The following is an 18,047-nucleotide window of genomic DNA, read 5'->3' as shown; positions in this document are numbered from 1 at the left end:
TTTGGTACTCTCTTGGTAGAAGAGATTCATGCTAGATTAGTGGATATAGCTAAGTCTAAAGTTGATAAGCCTTTTTGCTGGTTCTCCATGTTAATGTACATATGTTTTTGTAATAATTTGGCTTAGGGCAGAATTCACCCAAGACCAAGGAACTCAAACACAAGCACAACAGTAGACCAAAGAGAGAGTATGATCAGAATGATGATATATTCATTCAATATGCTATATGAAAGTACACTAGGAGTGCCTGTATATAAAGGCCTCTAGAGAGCTTCTAGAATGCATAGAAGTCAACAACATGATAAGACATACGGCTCAACACATGTCCACTAGATATGGGTTATCCTCCATTAATCATAGAAGTAAGTACGATGATGTGAGGATAAGCATACAATGGTGTATCATGCAAATCAGTGGTGTAGACAACATGTGCTAAAAAAGGAGTGCAAATAACTATGTTGTCTACATGAAAACTCAGTGAATGATGCAAACTCCAACGTTGTAGACACCATGTGCTGAAATAGAGTTGCATACTTCTATGTTGTCAATATGATAACTCAAAAGGGTGCGCAAACTCCTAAGTGTCTCACCAAAATAAATAATAAAATAATGCATTAACCTAAGTAAACTTAAGTAAGTGTAAATAGTAAATACTTATTTACACCAACACCCCCCTTAACTGCAACTTAGGGGAATGCCCTTAAGCTTACGAAATCTAGGATGTAATGCATGATGGGTCACGACTACTAGGCCATGTTAGGTACCCATGTACATAATGAAATGCAATCTCTCATAAAGTTGAGAAAGAGGGAAAACCTCATGGGAAAAACCCTCTCCCAAAAAGAGAGATGAAAACAACAAAATGTATGGATGGATGGAGTAATCAAGACCCCCCCGTTATGACATACATCTAGTATATACATAAGAGAAAAAATGAGAAGAGGAAGAGAGACAGAATAGGCTCCCCCCCAAAGAAGAATGCCTGCTAGTGACTACTCCGATGAAGAAGCTAATCCAAGACTGCAAAATGGTGTTCCTACCCTTAGGAAGAAACAAGGCCAAGGGTACACATGAGATGCTTTCGTTGTGCATGGAAAGAATATCATAGATAAGTGATGTCTCTGAAACTTGCTCAACTAGCTGAAGAACTTGTCTCAAAGAACTATTTGTCTCCTCATCTAATGAAGAAGCCCTCTGCAACTGATAATCATAAGTATCCACAATCACTTCAACCTATAACAATTGATCATGTAGAGAATGAACAAGAGGGTTGGATGGAGCCATCATGACAACCGAAGAAGGTGCTACTGCATCAAGAAGAAGAGGCAGATCATCAATACTAGCCCCCAAATTTGTCACTGATGCTGGACCTGGAAGACTGGATGTACCTTGCTGTGCTAGACCTATCATTATGGCTATATATGCATGTGGACTAGACTGATGTAGTGACCTCTCACTGTAACTATTGATAAAACCCTATGTGTCTGAATTTGTTGAATCACTATCACTGGTGTCACTATCAGTTTCCACACGATATGCTGTGTGGAGACAATTAGAGGACAAGTTGGGCAAACTTTCCTCAAAGTGTACATCCTTCTTCACAAAGATATAATGGGTCTCAAGATCCAATAGTTTGTATGCCTTGACATTGTCTTTATAACCAATGAAAGTACAAGGTCGAGGTGATTGTGCCTTGCATCCCCTGGAAGATATCTTTGCCCATGCAGGACAACCAAAGACTTTGAAGTGTGTCAAAAGGTTTTTTGCCACACCATGTCTCAAAAGGAGTCTTTCCATCTAAGGTTGAATGAGGAGACTTGTTTAGAATGTGAGTGGCACTACTAATTGCTTTTAATTCTAGTGATGGATCTAGAGACTTGGCTTGTATCATGCAACTTGCCATAGACTTAAGAGTTTGGATCCTCAATGCTGCACCATCTGTCTTATGTAGACCGAATGCTGGCGGAGTCTGAAGATCAATTCCCTCTAGTCTACAAAAGTATTTTAGGCTTCTATTCACATACATGCTTCCATTATCCATTCTTAGAACTTTGATGGCTTTCCTCATTTTCTATTCAACATGAGTCTTGAAGGCTAGAAACTTATCCAACACTTCATTCTTATGATGTAGAAAGTAGACCCAAGTGTATCTTGAAAAGTCAATAATGAAGGTCAGTATGTAGTGACCCTTGCTGACTGATGTCACTACAAAAGGACTTGCTAATACCATGTGAACCATCTATAGAACAACTGGTGCTCTTGAAGACTTCCCTTTCTATAACTTCCCCTCTAGATGCATATCCACTAAATCTATTGAACATTCATTGTGGGAAAAGTTAATTTGGGGTCGACCTTTGACCATTCTATTTGTGTAAAGTTACTAAAGATAGCAGAAGGAAAGATGTCCATATCGCTCATGCCATAATTGCGTTGTTGAATTTGATTGTGATAACAAGGCCTTTGAAGTAGACTTGGGCACAAAATGGGAGAAAGAGTATAACCTTTTGTCATGATTCACTTTCCCCATACAACCAATGAGTCATCTTTTAGAGTGTGCATGTGTACTAAGTTTGGAAGGAACTCAACTCTATGTCCATCTCTGAGGTGAGTGATTTGGTAGATTGATAGGGGGTTAGAACTTAGGTTTGGAACATAGAAAACATCTTGAAACTCTCTATTTTCCATTTCCATGTTTCCTTTTCCTTCAACTTCCATTTTGGTATTATCTCCCATGAAGATGTGTGGTGACTTTGATTGCTTCATTGAAGAAAAATCCTCCTTTGAAGAACTCATGTGGTAGGAGGCACTAGAGTCAAGAATCCATTCCTTTGAAGAATTTGAATTTTTCATGAGTGCTTGCCCTTTTCCCTTTGAATCTGAAGAAGACCCTTTCTCCTTATAAGAATTAGGTAGTGGGACATTATGTTTCTTCATGATGTTGGTCAACTCATCAATCTTCTTAAGATAACACTCATGTTCTTCATGACCCATTTTCTTACAATAGGAACACTTTTTCTTCTCCTTATTGTTGTCCCCCTTCTTGTTGGAATTTGAGGAAGACTTGCCTTGTTGATTGGATTGTGGTGTTGTCTTTTCTGCATCCTCTAATTTGTTCTTCTTCCACTTCTTATTCTTACCCTTTCCCTTGTTTGAAGATTGTCCAATTGAATTTTGAGAACCCTCATTATTGGCCACCAATGCTTTTGACTTAGGTGAATTGAGAATCCCCATGGATTTCAAATTCTTTTCTTTTGTATCTAATAGATCAACATATTCATCAAAAGATATTTTCTACAGGCAAACCCTAATGTAGTCTTTGAGGTGTTAAAAGAAGAAACAAATGTGGAATACTCTTATGGTAGCTTGTTGTGTATGAGATAGATCAATCTATCATATTAATTTAATAGAACTCCCACAATTAGTAAGCTTTGTCCTTAGTTCATTCACCTTAATGATGAAATCCTATATAGAATTAAATGACTCAAGATCTAAGGAGACAAGCTCATCTTCAATTTTGAAAACATCCTCTTCAGACACTTTACCATATAGGTTTTCAAGGGTATCCCAAGCTTCCTTGGATGTAGAAGACTTCTTAATTTGATACATGATCTTGTCATCAATCCCCAAACATATATCCCCTAGGGCTTTTCTATCCATTGCCCCCCAAGCTGAAATATCACTTGCTGATACATTATCACCTGCTAGTTTAGGAAGAGTACCATCTACATATTGAGAAACTCCATTGTGCATTAAATGATACCACATTTTGATGGACCATGTAGCATAGTTATGTGGAGTTAATTTTGGAAACTTAAAATTTCCCATAATGTAGAAAATGAAGGAAAACTGCAGAAAAAAGGAACCTAACACCAAGAACACCCCCACTTTTCACTAAATCAAGAAACGCCCCCAAAATAGATGCTTTTGGCATTTTATAAGTAGTGTGATTAGAATGGTTACTTGCCAATTTTTTCCTTTTTGGACCTTTGATTTTTCTTGTTACAACCTCTTGAAAGATTAGAAATCTGGAAATTTACAATGTACAACAATTTGAAGTAATACAAAGTAAAGAATGACCCTATTTCTAAAAGTGACATTTTTGTCCACACAACCCTATAATTTGACTGTAGATCTAGAAAGTAGACAAAAAATAATGCACTATCAAAAAAAATAGAACCTATTTTTGAGTCTAGATGTGCCCATACGGAGCGTTTGAAGTTGCAAAATGCAGGATTATTTAGGTACAGTCACCAAAAAATGAAAATTCTAACAAATCTATGCACCAAAATTAGAAAAGAGCTACACCACTAAATTTTTTAGGAAATTCTACCCAATTTCAAAAAAAAAACACCTAATTTGGAGTCTAGATGATTGAGATATGGCCTCCCAAAGTCAGACTGCAAAATAAAAAATCAATCTAGAGAGGGGTTGCATCAACAAAAGATGGGGTTAAATTTGATGGTCATATGGTTACTACAATAGTTCAAATTGTCCCTGGAATAATGATCAGATGGCCATCAAATTTGAGCACGTAAAATGATGATGTCAGCATACCCTCAACCTTTGATGATGTCAGCATGGCATGACATCGTATAGACTGTACGAAACTATACAGAAAAGTTTGATGTGTATGCTGACAAGGTTGGAAACTTGGTAGGTATGAATGCTGACTGTGTGATGACTGGATTCACCATACTACTAACTGTACAATTTGATTCAGTGTTAATGTGGCTCTGCATCAGCAAAAATGTGGCTCTGTCCGTGTGTCGCTATGTAGCAGATGTGTCTTGTTGTGTGGGCACGTAGATATGCACTGATGGAGATGCTACGAAGGTGATGTGGGGTGAGTGCTATATTGCCACATGTCACTTCAAAGCTTGCTAGAGTTCAAAGTTTGCGAAAGCCAGAATTCATAGGGTCAGCACTACTGTTCATCAGAAATGCAGAAGCCCAATTGAAAATGTTGAACGAGTGGGAGTTGGTGATAGCTGTCTGCACGTTGAAAAACTTAATGTACGTGGGATTCTATCATGTTGATGATTTTATTTGTCGGGCTGGAGATGAATTGAATGCCGCTACTGGAGTCAATTTTTTTAATATCATGGCTGAAAAAGGGTTTAGCAGGCCAGCGGTGGGATTGCAAAATATCCCATATGCATCATGTGGAAGCACTCTACGTTGTTTAAAGGAAAGTGGCCGCACATTGAAAGCAAACAAGGTAGCTGGCTGGGGTTTAAGTGATCACTAGTGGTTGTTGAATGACCGAATGGATTTCAGTTGGATGGATTATTAAGTGCTTGGCCGGTTAATATGGTATGGCCTTCGACTATGATGCTGCCATTGTGACTAGGAAAATAATGCCCACCAATTAAATAATAAATATCCTACAGGGTTGAGATTTGACAGCTCAATTCTACAAAAAAATTTTCTCTGCTGGCTACCCAAAGGGAAATTTTTTTTTTCCAAGAATATTGTCGAAGAATACAGAGACAATATTACACAACAAAAATTTAATTAAGGAGATCTACAAATGACCATACTTGAATTGCAAATTGGGGCTTCCGAGTGGCGATTTGCAAATTTTTTTGCCTCACGGTTAACTTTGGGCTAGGTTAGTTGAGTTTATAGTCGATCTCCACTAAATCAGCATTCTAGATGTAATGGCGAGGTTAGATCTGGCTCTAGATGCTCTCAATTTTTGCAATACTCTAGATTTGGGCTGAGGTATTGAAGGAACAAGGTCTCGAATGGCTATGTGATGGGAAAATATCCAAGCTCTAATACCATGTAAGAATTTGGCTTAGGGAAGAATTCACCCAAGACCAAGGAACTCAAACACAAGCACAAAAGTAGACCAAAGAGAGAGTATGATCAGAATGACAATATATTCATTCAATATGCCATATGAAAGTATGCTAGGAGTGCCCGTATACAAGGCCTCTAGAGAGCTTCTAGAATGTATAGAAGTCAACAACATGATAAGTTGTACAACTAGGCACATGTCCACCAGATATGGGTTATCCTCTATTAAGTATGGAAGTAAGTGTGATGATGTGAGGATAAGCCTACAATGGTCTATTACAAAAAATTAGTGGTGTAGACAACATGTGCTAAAAAGGGAGTGCGAATAAGTGTGTTGTCTACATGACAACTCAATGAATGATGTAAAATCTAGTGTTGTAGACACCATGTGCTAAAATAGAGTTGCATACTTTTGTGTTGTCAACATGACAACTCAAAAAGGTGCACAAACTCCTAAGTGTCTCACCTAAATAAATAATAAAATAATGCAATATAATAAAATAATGCATTAACCTAAGTAAACTTAACTAAGTGTAAATAGTAAAAACTTATTTACACCAACAATTTTTGTAAGGGAGTTACATTTTTCTCTAAAGAAAAGAAATTGGAATTGGAAAGAGATGGAGAGAAGCTCCCTGTCTAATTGTGGAGTGTAGATATGACATGGGAGGTAATTGAAAAAAGCTTTGTCATATTTGATAGGTACTTTTCCTCTAGGCTTAGAATGCTACTAGTTGGAGATAGCACTAGAATACCTCAATCCCTATTAGAACTAATCATACCAAAGGATCATGCAAAAGGATTGAAGGTTAGTAGCAATTGGGGAGATATCATCCCATATGCAGTGTCCACTGTATTAAGAGTTTATGGTTTTCTTGGAAAACCACATGTGTTATCCTATCAAGTGTCTTTGAAGGTAGGAATTACAAAGTTCTTGTGGCAATAGGATCAATAGAAGAAAGATTTTTTTTGGGAAAATATAAATGTACATTCTTTACACAAATTACTATTGTGCATAATTTTGTTTTTGTCAAGAAGGGATGGAGGCACTTGGAAAAGTTTTTAGACAAGTATCAGATGGCTCAATCCCATTCTCATTTCATAGACCCAGAGGGATTTTATGAATTGTTCAGAGAAAGAACAAAATCCAAAGCCTAGAAACACCATGTATATTTTCCTGAAGATATAGTTAGGAAAAAAATTTCATTGTAAGAGCAGAAGTTAGAAAGGAAAAATGGAAGGTATATAGTAAGGTTCTCGATTTCATAAATTCTTTTGAACTAGATCCCCTTGTTGATAGAAAATATTGGGGTGCAAAGATAGATACGTTGATGGATAAATTTGTTGGGTTCATGCAAACTTTGAATGAAAAGAAGGAAATTTTGACCAAAACATATCTGGATAAGGCCACTGAGGTGGAAAATAGATTGACTAATAGATTAATTATAAATCCATGCTAGTATACATTACAGAGAAGGGCTAGGTATATAGTGGCAAAGAGTGTACAACTTGTATCTCTCTACAAGAGAAAACATTCTAAAAGTCCACCTGCTGCACTTGCTCCCAAGAAATAGAAATTGGAGTTAGGATCTTCTTCTAGGGTTGAAGAGCATTCTCCTACCCAAACTCCTTTCAAAATAGATGATAAATTATCTCTAAGAGAACAAATGAAACAAATGGGAGGAGAGAGAGATATTGTTATAACTACTATAGATATAGATGAGGGAGTGCTTGAGGAACCTCCTATACCAACATTATCTCTCACTATGGGAGATTATAGAGGCAAAGAGATTAATCCCATAGTAGAACATGTCTCTTAGAAATTCATTGATGATGAGAGTTTTGTGAAATCAAGAGCATTTTATCAATTTTTGTGGAGAAAGAGTATAAGCAATTTTGAGGAGAAGTGGAAAAACCTTAAAATAGAGCAACCTAGTAGGCATGACTTTAAAATTGAGGAGATCAAGGCTAGTTTTATTGAGGAATTTGCACAGATAACCCATGAAAGGGGTAGGAAACTACTGAAGGATTCTGAGGTTTTATTGTTACTTGAATGAGATATAGCTAATGACATGGTTTTTGATATAGTAAGAAAATCAAAGGACACCCAATTTAGAATTCAGGAGGAAGTCCTAAAAGCCCATAAGGGGTTAAAATATAGTGATGACCACTAGGCTCTAGTGATGTGGTCTTTCCAAAAAAGATACAAAGGCAGAGTGCAATAAGTTTTAGATGCTAAACACATAGGCAACCTTATTGTCTATAGGGAAGAGGAAGTAGATAGTGATAGAGTTGCCAAAATGACTAAGGAAATGGTAGATTTTAGAGTGGTGGTTGCAGCCAAGGATAAAAAGAAATAATTGGAAGCAAATGATAAATCTGAAAAGCTTCTTGAGGCATATGAAGAAAGAGGAAACATAATAAATCAAATGGAAAAGGTGGTTACTCAAATGGAGAAACAATTGGGGAAGAGGAAAATAGGAGAAGAATCCGGTCAACTAAGTATCACTCATCCTCCTCATCCTCCAGTTGAACCTTTCAAATCAACTACCCTTATAATAGAAATCTTAGATACCCCATAGAGACTGTAATTTTACGTGGCTGAATATTTTGAGAAGGAAAAGATAAAATTATGGACCTTGCATGTGGAGTTAGATATGCAATATGAGGATAAGTTGAGAGATACAATTATGTATTTGGTGGATAGAATTAAGTGGCCTGTTTTCTATGAACAATTGGAAAAATTTATGAATATGTGGAATGGGCTAAAAAATAATGATGCCATTTTAAAGACAATTGTTAAAAAGTGGAACAATAAGGACTGGGATGTCACTATTTTATGTTTCTCAGTCATTAGTCTATCTTATGAACACATAGAAAAAACATATGACATGACTAATGACCTCTCCAATTTTGATGATAAGAAAGTTATACTGTAGAAGAGGATTATAAATCATTTCTCAAATATCTTAGTGAGAATTTTGAGCTCTTTCCTCATGCACTCAGGGATGAACATAAAATAAAGGACAAATAAGAATGGGCAAAAGAATTGGATGATTTGATATGTGTTAGATTCAATAAGGTTATAAGTGCAAAAGGCCATATATGGTTCACTAAAATAGTTGAAGAAATTAGAAAGGTACATATTTTTAAAATTCTTTCAAAGGAGAGGAAATCTTGAAGAAGAAACAAGAATTTTGAATTTCATCTGGCCATATGACACACATTTTAACAAGTGGATGGCATATTTGTCCAAACTGATCAGTTGTTGTTTGAGGAAAGTGATGAAGATGAGATGGATCAAGATGAATTGCAAATAATAGATGCACCACAACAAACAAAAAAAGATCAACCAGTTACAATAATAGAGGCAGTTGAACAAACAAATGATTTGGAAGTAATAGAATCAAGTATAAAAATTGGCTTGTCAGTGTATGATGACCTAGATGGAGAACCATGAGTTAAAATTAGTTTTCAAATATTAGAACATGGCCCACCATAGGTAAATCAAATGGTCACACAATTTGAGGAATGACAATTGCACCTAGGCCAATCATCAAGTGAAACTCCTTAGTAACAAGAAGCCACAACAAAATTGGTCCCACCAAAAGAAGATTCATGATGTAAATGTTTAGTTGCACAATTTTTTTTCTTTTATGGTAGTAACCTTTTTGTAAATATCTTTGTTTTAAGGACAACAATCATTCTTCTCCTAGCTTTAAGCTTTTTGCATCTCATGCTATATAAATGAGATCCCAAGGCGGAGAAGGGGTCTAAACTATTATGTATTTTTTTAGTATAATGATATGCTTACATTCGATCCATTTTTCTTGATGTTTATTTTATGATGTATCTTTTTCTACAAATCTGAGAATACATTAACATTGAAGGATGATGTTACCTTGCACAGAATTGTTTTGAGTCATTTAGCAGTGTTAAACAATTTTCAAAAAAAAATTAACATAAAGGAGAGTTACCACCATATCTATTTTCTTTGAATCTTGTCTCCATTGTTATTAGCTAGTTATCTTGACATTGTATGAGAAAAGCTTATTCAATTTAATACAAATAGGATAGGTTGTATATCACTTTTCTATTTCTTTTAATTCAAAGAATTAAGTAAATTCTTCAATAAGGTGATAGGATTTCCATTCAGTAAGAAGGATATACATAAGAATGAGGTTTAGGGTAAATTGCTGATAATATTGATTGTAATGCAATTGATTAGGTCAAAATAACTGGCTAGAATCTGAAATCCCAATGGATGAGACACTGATCATTTTATTTAATTTGCATGTGAAGAGATCATAGGATTACATCAAGTAAAGTTTCAAAAATCAAGTCAATTCTTATTTTAAAGTATGAAGAACTTAATAGATGGTCAACACTTGTTTGCATTTAATCTCTCTATGTTGTAGTAAGCTACTTTAGCTCAAAATTATTTGTAAATCTAAGAAGAATTCTGACCAAATATTTGCTATAGGGGATAAATACTATGAAAGAATATTAGCAAGAAAAATGAAGTGTGAATATTATATCAAATTTTGAGCCTTTTTATCCCTCAGGTGCACCTGCCTTGGTGTTGCAAAACCCAAAGAGTATAAAATTCTTGTGATTTTGTTGAAGTTGGGTCTAGATATGAAGATTTCTTAGTTGAGCATAGGACATAGCTAAACCTTAGACTAAGTTTCTTTTCATTATCCTGGTATCAAGTGTTTTGTTGCTTGCAAGGTTTGAAACACCAACACAATGTCTCTCTATCCAAGGGAGCAAATGATTTATCTTTATTTTTAGCCTTTATTTCATTGCTCTCAGGTTTCTTGAAGAATGGCTTATTGTCTTTGCTAGATGATGCACCCTTTGACTGAAATTTATTTAGTAGGGCTAATTGTTCCATACTTCTAGCCTTCTTAATCACTTCTTGCAAATTGAATGGATCAAAGGCTTTTACCCATCCCTTCACTGGTTCGAATAATCCCCCAGTGAATAAAATAGCCAATTTCATATCTTAGATATCTAGAACCATAATGAATAGCCTCTAAAAGTCACTAATGAAATAATCCAATCCACCTATTTGTCTCAAATGTACCAGCTCCCCAAAGTAGACTTCTAGATCCTTCTAAGTAATGTTTGAGAAATTGTCCATTGACTGGCAACATAACCAATTCCCCCTATAGGAACTCATCCTAAAATTTTTTTATCCCAAAATTTCCATAATTTGATAGGGACCAATCCACAAGTGTTGAAACTTTGTGTGGCTACCTGGCTTTTCTTTTGCCTTGTCCCAAAGTAGAACAAGGTCAGATATCTTGAAAGACTTTATCATGGCCCTCTTGTCGAACCACCTCTTGACAGCAGCTTGATGTTTTTCCATATGCTCCAAAGTAGCTATTCATTTTTCATCCATCTCTAAAAGATTCATTAATCTAATTTGTACTCTATTAGCATCTTTAGTATACCCACTCATGAATTTCAAAACATGAATCCTAAGGTTAAGTGGAAATACTAGCTCTTACCCATAGACAAGCAGATATGGAGATGTCCCCAAAGCATATTTGACCCTTACTTATTCCATCCATAGAGCATATTTGAGTTGTGTATGCCAATATCTAGGATTCTCCTTCAAAAAACATCTTATTACTGTGATCAAGTTCTTGTTCATAGATTCAGCTACCCCATTTCCTTGTGGATAATAATTTGAAGAAAACTTGATAATAACTTGATTTTCCAATGCCCATTGAGTTAGGAATACTGATACAAAGGCTGCTCCATTATCACATACTAGGGAGAATTACATCTTGAATCTAGTAACAATGTGTTCCTCCAAGAAGTCCATAACCACCTTAGCAGTTCAATTCTTGAACATCTCTGCTTCTGCCCAACATGTATAGTAATCAATAGTTGTGAGAATAAAAGTGTGTCTAGTTGATGATGGTGGATTCACTAGACCAATAAAATCCAACCCCCACTTTGTGAAGGGGAGTATCTCAAACACTAGTTGTAACCACATTACACAATGTCTTTCTCTATTAGTAGTAGTAGTCTAACAAATATGACAAGTACACGCATGCTCAAAAGTATCTTTGAAAATCATGGTCTAGAAATAACCCAATCTTAGAATCATATGAGTAGTTGCTTTGGACAACCCATGCCCTGTACCATACTTATTGTGAAAATTTTCTAGAACCTCCTTTACTTCCTCTCACCCCAAGCATTTCAGATAAATCCCTTCATAGTTCCTTTTGTATAATTTTCTATCATCCAACATGTAGGATTTGTACTTCATTTTGAGTCCCCTACATTGTGAGCTATTCATCCGACTGGGATAATCATTTTGTAAAAGATAATAAAAAATATCCTAGTACCAGACATCAGTTATTACACCCTGTCCAATATTAACTTGAGATACTACAATCCTTTTTTGGTTGTCCATATCTGTTTCACCATCAAACCAAAATTTCTTTTCATTCTCTATTTGGTTATTTGCTATCATTTTTTACAATCCTTGGCATCTCACTAACTTCATGGTTTGGATCTCCAAATCAAATTCTTTAAGTATTACCATCCATTTCCCTCATCTTTCACCAAGTTCATTTTGCATCAACAATGTTTTAACTACTAGATTAGGCATAAGTGCATATACCTTACTCCTTACTATATAATGACAAAACTTATTCACTGCTTTGATTGAAAAAAAAGACTATTTTTCAAGGTTAGAATAGTTTAACTCAACATTTTTCAGAGGGAAACTCATAAAGGGAATGGGCCTTTCATCTTCCTTTTCCTTCTTCTGGGTGAGGATCCCAGCACATGAATGTTCTAAAGAAAAAGAGTATATTTTGAAAGGTAGTCCATAGTCTGGACTTACTAGTACTAATGCCATGGAAATGGCCACTTTGATATCCTTAAATGATTTCTTGACTTGATACCCATTCTATCTTAGCTCCCTTTTTGAGTAAATCATTAAGGGGATGCACTATCTCTACAAACCTGCTTATGAATTTTCGCACAAAATTTATCTTCCCAAAGAAAAACTTCAATTCTTTTCAACTATGGGAAGGAAATAATTGTAGAATGGCTTCAACTCTATTGGGATCAATGGAGAGTCTAGCTTCAGAGATGATATGTCCTAAGAGATTCCCTTTGGAAACCTCAAATGAAAATTTCTTGGTATTGAGGGATATACCATATTTCTGACATCTATTAAACACCTGTCTTAGATTAGTGATATGAGTTCTTCATTCCTTTAAAAATATAGTTGAATCATCCATCTAGATGAATATACACTTATTTATCAATCCCTTAAAAGCTTTGTCCATGGCTCATTGAAATGTAGCTCTTACATTAATTAGTTTGAAAGGCATTCTTCTGTAGGAAAATGTTCCCCATTTAGTTGTGAATGTTGTCTTCATCCTATCCTCTTTATAAACCATGATTTGATTATATCCTGAATATCCATCCAAGAAAGACATCATCTTCAAACCATTAACAATTTGTAGGATTTCATCTAGTGAAGGCAAAGCGTAATTTTCCTTTTGAGATGTGAGGTTCAAGTTACAAAAATCCATGCAAAGATGAATCTCTCCGGTGTTTTTCCATATAGGAACCAAATTAGCCACCCATGTAGAATGGTAAATGGGGAAGATGATCTTGGCATCAAGAAACTTCTCAACTTCCTTCATTATTAGTGGTTCAATGATAGGATTAATAGGCCTTTGTCTTTGCCAGAAAGGCTTTACATCAAGTTTTAATGGAATGTCATGCATAATAATCTCGAGATCATACATTTTTAGCTCTTCATAACTCCAAGCAATGACATCCTTATACTCTATAAGTAATTTGATCATATCCTCCCTTTCTTGTGCATTGCATGCCTTTTCGATCCTTACCATTCTAGGATCTTCATCTGTACCTAAATTGTATGAATCACATTCTTTGGTCCCTTTTTCTTGGACCGTTCGTTTGTTAAGTGATGATTTTTCACAATAAAAAATGCATTCCAACTCAATCATTTTCTTAGCAATAGTGTTAGTCTTCAAACTCAAGATCCCATCTTCATCTTCAAGTTCATCATCTTCAGCTTTATTGTTAGGGGTCTCATCAATTTCTTGCCCTTTGAAGTGGCCATTGCACATGATAAATTCAAGTATATGTTGATCATCCTGAAAAACTTGGAAGTTTTTAATGTTATTAGGGATAGATGAAGCAACAACTAATTCGACTGAAAACCTTTTCAATTTTGTTCTTTTGATAGGTTGTAATGTGCTAGCTAAAATAACAAGGGCATTTTCTACCATGTTTTTCTTCGTCAGAATAGATTTTATATTCAACACTTCAAAATCATCCATTAAATCCCATACTATCTTCTTGTATGCAAACAACCTCTTATCATTGTAAGAATATACTGACTTCACTTGTCTTATAACCAACTGAGAATCTCCCTCGACTATGAGAGCTATGATTCCTTTCTCCAATAAGAAAAGGAGTCCTCAAATCAATACTTCATACTTTGCAATATTATTAGTACATCTAAACTATAATTGATATGCTACATAAAAAGACTTACGTTTTGGGTTGATCAACTCAATACTTGCGCCAACTCCTAATTTGCATTTGGAACCATCAAAGCAAAGTGTCTAGATCAGGTCCTCTTTAGGTTTCCTAACCTTATGCTTATTTATCCTTAGCTTTTCTTTCACTTGGGCTTGGAAGGATTATTCTTAGGGACCCACTATAATCTTTTGCGGGGTGGATTTGATGATTTCCCACTGTTATTGCTTGACATAGGAAGTGTATGTTTTTCTTGTTTATATTGAATTTCCCCTATCAATTCTATAATTTCATCGATTTTGGGTTTAGGATGGATGACTATCGAATTCCATCCTTGACCTTTCATGCATTGTCTTCTTCTTTAAACTTTGATCATTCTCGGTGGAGGAGAAGACAAGCCCCCACCATCTGAAGAGGTATCACTGTATGATGCATTTAGATCTTCAATTTCCTCTTTAACTTTTTCCACAAATTCAAATATGTTTATAGGATTTTGATTCTTTTTGGGTTCATCTTTTGGACCATTACTATTTTCTAGTCTCATCATCTATGCCAATACCTTGGCGATTGCCTCTTGGCAAGATGAACATTCAAACTTTGAATGAATAACTTTATGCAATTAGAAAAATCCAAAAATAAGGAAGATATAACTGGGGTTAGCTTCTTCTCCTATACATTGTAAGTTAGACATCATGTTACCTATGAATTGCATTACTATCTCATCCTTTGGGATTGAAATCCTAGATTCTACATCTTGATTATTTGATATTTGGGTCAAAGTTGTATCAAAAGCCATCACCTTGTAGGGGTCCAAGTCTATTTGTAAGAATTCTACCTCATTTGGAGCATTGTATTTGGTAATCATTTAAATTTTTTTTTTCTTTGCATCGATCTTGATTTGATTGTTCAACCCTTTCCATGGTAACCATAACTGAGTGAAATCTATAGAAAACCGTTCTCTTAGGCATTTGGTCCATTCCTTTCTTAGGAGTATTTTTTATGTTTCACGGATATCCACCACATGTATATCGATGACATCTTGAATTCAAGGATCCACCGTCAACTGTATCCAAACATCTTTCTACACACCAATGACTTTCACCTCTATTTTATCCAATTAGATCACTATTTAGTTGGAGGGTTGAGTATTGATTCCTAAGATTTGTGCTATTGATAGTGGCATAACATTACAAGACACTTCTGAATCAATTAGGGCTCGTTTGGTTGCAGGCATAGGAATTGGGAATCAGAAGAGAAAATTTGAATGGGAATGGAAATTGGGAATGAGAATAGGAAATTACAATCCAATCTCATTTATCTCTTGTTTGGTTGCACAAACTTGAATTGAAGATTGAGGTTCAAACCCATCAAATTTTATGAATGAAAAAATATACAATCTGCATTTCACATAATATGATAAAAAAATCCAAAGCTAAAACCTCTATTAGAAAAACTCGAGCGGAAGAAGATGCAGCATGAGATATAAACTGATGAGCTTCAAGATGATAATTTTCTTCTTCATCGTCCTTTGGAGGAAGATTTAGGTCCAGGCCGACCTTACGAGGCACATATGACACAGAAGAACCGTAATTGCTACGTAGGGTTTTTAAGGTTTCTAGGGTTTCAACTTCGTTATAGCTGCCATTACCTGTGGTAATGGTCAATTGCGGTAGTTTTAGCTAAAGCTTTGCCGTGTTACTCTGAAAAAAATGGGTGATCGATCTAGCAAACAAGTTTGAGCCTTGGATTTCTCTTCCATGGCAGAGAGAGAGAAAACTCATTTTAGCTTTGGCGCCTCTGAAAAATGTAGCAGGAAATGTAGCGGCTCTGTTATAATGAAGCGGATCTATAAAAAATTTCAAATAAGAAAAATTCAAAATGGGAATGGGAATAGCAATTCCAATTACAAGTATTTTGGAGAATGGACAAATGCTCATTTTGGGACAAAATGAGAATACGTATTCCTATTCTCAATTCTGATTTGACGCACCAAACAGAGAATTAAAAATGAATTCTAATTTTCTATTCCTATTCTAATTGTATTCCAGCAACCAAACGGGCCCTTAGCATGTTGAGAATGAGTTTGAACTTACCGACATTCACAAAATGTTGAACGAGGCAACAGTCGCCAAGTTTGCCCGACAGGACCCGTAGGTTTTATCTGCATGATGTTCATTTAAATAAACACGTGTTGCAGCGCTCCTCCTAAGTCTTCTTTGAAAATAGTGGTAAGATGGTCCATAACATTTAGATAAATTTGAATAGAAGCTTTAACTAGTATAGTGTATGACATTTCTAACTTGTGATATGCCATGTGAAAGTGGTGGTTGAAGCATAAATTTCTCAATTGGATCCTTTTTGATTGATATGAATTGTTGACATATCATCGCTGGATTGATGAAAGTTTTGAATTGTTCCAAGAACAATTGTTTGAAAGTAGTTCAGTCTCCAATAGATCCTAGTGGTAAATTAACATACTAATTTTTAATGTCTCATTTTGGGACATTTACATATTTTCCCATTTTCATCCGTACCACTTTTATAATCTTCCGATATGATGATTCTTCTCCAAAGTTGATTATATATATATATTTATATATATATATATATATATATATATATATATATATATATATATATGTAAAATTTTATTATAAGGGTCACGTCCTTTCATTATATCAATAATAATATAGTTATATTATATTAATTATATATTTATAGTAATAAGTTTTTGATTAATTAATATAACTATATTAATAAGTATATCATTTATATATTTTTTTATAAGATATAAGTATTAAATATGTTATATAACATTGTATGTTTATAATAACATATTCAAATATTTGTTGTTATAAATATAATATCATATTGTATTAATGGTTATATTAATTCTTGTATTATTAATATATATTATATTGATTAGTCTATTAATCAATTTATTATTATTATCATTAGTTATCAATATTATATATATTCAAATGTGAATACATTATAATCTTCTTTGGTTTCATAATGTAATTATAATATTTATTATTATCTATTTATTATTATTCTTAATTATTATTATTATATAATATGTTATTCAAATATTCATATATCCTTAAATTTGGGGTCATGACAAGTCCACCCCTCTCGAATTTGCTTGTCCTCAAGCAATAATCATTTTCATATTTGTTCCACCTTATATAATGAAATTGACTACTAGATCCTATTCAATTTTTTACTTATAAGATTACTTCATTCTATTCTATAAAGAGCCACAGATGCAGTATGCATTTGAATGCAAGGTATACATATGAATGCATGAGGACACAAAGAAAACACGAGGCATACACATTGATGCATGAAGACACGAAGTAGACACGATGTAGACACATCATACATAGTTTTGATTAAATCCTAAAATTAACAATGCACAATGACTATACTTCTTCATTAGGCTTATGAATCCTGTAAACACAAAAATAAGCATTAGTACATGCATATATATAAACTTCAAAGGAATTTGAATGATAATAAGTTAATCCAAGCCAAATCCATGCTAAGTCCAAGAGTAGAACTTTTGGCTCCCTTGGCCTCGGTGGTAGGTGTTAGGCATCCACATGAGGTGGTCTACTTAGTCGATTTCTTGTTTGACTAGAAAGGTTCTTGTGAAAAGGAACCATTACTATCTTCCCCTTAACTAGCACTAC

The sequence above is a fragment of the Cupressus sempervirens genome, chromosome 11 (assembly GCF_028749045.1).
Source record: "Cupressus sempervirens isolate cs-2001-9-10 chromosome 11, ASM2874904v1, whole genome shotgun sequence".
Lineage (NCBI taxonomy): Eukaryota > Viridiplantae > Streptophyta > Pinopsida > Cupressales > Cupressaceae > Cupressus > Cupressus sempervirens.
The sequence above is the reverse complement of the archived record's forward strand: the minus strand, read 5'-3'. Positions refer to the sequence as shown.